The sequence below is a fragment of the Marmota marmota genome, unplaced genomic scaffold, assembly GCF_001458135.2.
Source record: "Marmota marmota marmota unplaced genomic scaffold, marMar, whole genome shotgun sequence".
Lineage (NCBI taxonomy): Eukaryota > Metazoa > Chordata > Mammalia > Rodentia > Sciuridae > Marmota > Marmota marmota.
The window spans coordinates 235,185-237,815 of record NW_025999896.1 but is presented as its reverse complement, the minus strand read 5'-3'; the positions used below and the strand labels follow the sequence as shown (position 1 = coordinate 237,815).

Below are 2,631 nucleotides of genomic sequence, written 5' to 3'. Positions count from 1 at the left end.
GGCTGATATGGGATCAGGTCTGGGGAAGGCGCCTCCTTAGGACTGAACCATATATTGCAGCCACTTCTGCACAGTGGGATAGGACCTCTACTTTCGCCTGCATTGTTATATAAAATAGAAGGGGGAACTGTGGTAAGCCATTCTTATAGACCGTGGCCGCCATTAGAAGATGGCGCCGGCTTCCACTGTGGCCTGTGATAAACAACTCCTTTTATGGAGAGTTGGCACACAATCCCTTACCACCCTATGAGAGAGATCCACGTGGCGGCTTAGGATTGGGATGCGGGGGGCTTTATTAAGCTGTGCTTGGGCGTGTCGAGGGGCGGGCGCTAGAAGATGATACATGACTCAAGGCCTGAATAAACTGCTGAAAGAAGAATCCTGTGTCGTGTTTTCCCTTGCCGGCGAGGGGTCGCGACACTTAGGTGTGAAGGGTCTAGTGTGGTCGATGGGTATTAGAAAAATATGAATATGGGAAGAGGTCAAGAAAGGCTATTTGTTCTTCAGAGCCTAAAATATGGGATGGGGGTACTGAAGATAATAGCCAGATCCCAGAGAGGAGGGTGGTTTGACAGCCTCAAGGATCAGGGCACTAACTTCAGGTTTGAGCCAGAGTATATGTAGTACTGGGATTGCATCTAGAAATGACCTTGCACTCTGGAGAGTGTGCAGAATGCCTAGGCCTTCTGTGCATGCTGGATGGTAGGCAAGAAAAGGGTCAGGATGGGTCATCATAGGCTTTGGTGGGAAACTTTTCCCATCTATATCTTCAGGCAGGAAAATAGGGAACCATGAGACAGACATGAGCTCCAGCATAGAATGGACAGAATCCCTCACTGGCTGTCATTGTGGCCTCATTGTGCCCCAGATCATGGCAGGTTATGGGCATCTGTGACTGGGGTGGGGATTAGGAGTAGGGTTGATGGCCAGGGTCTCTGAGGAAGACAATCCTTGAGATCTAGAATTGTCCTGAGTCTTAGGGGGTTGTAGATTTAGATGCTTTCATGTGTAGAGGGAGGGTTGGTGTACTGTCCCAGAGGGGCAGAGCTGGGAAGAGACAGGCATTATTGAGGATCTCCTGTCTATGGAATGGGCCTTACCATTGTCTAGGGCCTGGCACAGCCCTACCTCGGTGATCTCCCAACACTAGGCCTGCAGTTCAGGGTCCCCCGCTCATGACATTATCCCTCTGGTGGAAGAGGTGGACAATCCTTTCTGCCCAGAGAAAGGAGCTGAGCTCTCTGATGGCAGGAAGTGCCAGCCTGACCTCTATTCCTCTAATCTGGCATCTGCCTGGCTGACTCTCACTAGTACCTGGTTCAGATTCTACCAGACTGGCTCCTTGGAACATTCCCCAGAGTTTTGGCATGCTGACACAAAGGAAGGAGATGTAGGTCAATAGTTCCAGGAATTCCCTATACATGGTTGCTAGCCACTCTTCTTAACATAGTTCCTGCTTCCACCAGATCCATGGTTTACCCACTCACAGCTTTCCCAGCCTAGGCTCCCTTCTCTATCCCAGCCTTTTCCTTTTCACCCACCCAGTATCTCCTTACTCTTCTTCATCTCTCCCCTGGATTGAGATATTTGATCTTCCCCTCTGGATCTTGTTTTCATTTTGTATTTACCCCATGCTAACCTCAATCCAGAACTCTGCCCTTCCTCTCCCACATCCCCATTTCTCAGCTATACCTAAAACTGAACTCCCATCTTTACCCCAACCTGGATTTTTCTCTTGACTTAATTATCTCTGACGTTTTTTTCCCTAGCTCATAATTTTGAATCATTTTGACCTCTTCTGCTATATCTAAAATGTCATATAGATTTTTGAAACCTTTTTTTAAAAGAAAGCACAGTCTTATTTTGTCATTTTTTTCTGCAAAGCAGTATATCGTGGATTCACTGTTTATAAGATCATTGTATTTTTACATTAGTACGATAGCACCCAGCCTGTAAGCTCCGAGGGGTTGCAACAGCTTAGAACTCTGATCTTTCTCTTTAGTCTTGAACCCAGGCATGCTGCAGCTACCATTTCCTCCCAACCAATGTCTGTGTTTCCCCTTCCATTCTGTAACTACCACACTCACACAAATTCTTTATCCTCCTTTGTCTTGGGCACTTTGTCCTTGCCCTCCCTTTTGGTCTTCTACTTAAAGAATCCTCAGTTGGGGTGGAATTTTCATCAGTACAGCAGTCTCAGTCTCTTTCTCTAATTCTGGAAATTATTCTCTGGTAGTTTTGTACTTTCTTATATATACCACCTGCCTTTCTATATAAATGGTATATATTCCTAAAGCAGAAGCAACATTTTTGTTTAACAAATTGTTTCTACTCTAATCTAGATCCATTGCTAGAGAATTTCAAAGGGCTGACTTAGAATATATGCTAAATAAGTTGACCTACTAGGACACATGGCATCTTTCTGTATTAATTTTTAAAACTGCATGTGATGACCCACATGGTTACTCTATTTTTTATCTTTTGAGAAACCAATATAGTGTTTTATTTAGTAGCTACACCATTTTATGTTCCCACCACCACTGCATAAGGGCTCCAATTTCTCCACATTCTCACCAACACTTGTTTTCTTCCTTCCTTCCTTCCTTCCTTCCTTCCTTCCTTCCTTCCTTC

The 2,631-nt window shown here is 45.2% G+C and overlaps 1 long non-coding RNA gene across 5 annotated transcripts in view; it reads left to right on the top strand.

Annotated features, from left to right (window-relative positions):
• Window positions 1-2,631, top strand: part of LOC125615018 — a 111,277-nt gene that overhangs the window by 76,383 nt on the left and 32,263 nt on the right. Inside the window, exon 7 of one of the 5 annotated variants that reach the window (XR_007345583.1) lies at window positions 774-788. The exons of the other annotated variants lie outside the window; for them this stretch is intronic. This is a non-coding gene — a long non-coding RNA (uncharacterized LOC125615018). Of the gene's footprint in view, window positions 1-773; window positions 789-2,631 lie in introns of those variants that run through there. 5 annotated transcript variants of the gene reach the window in all.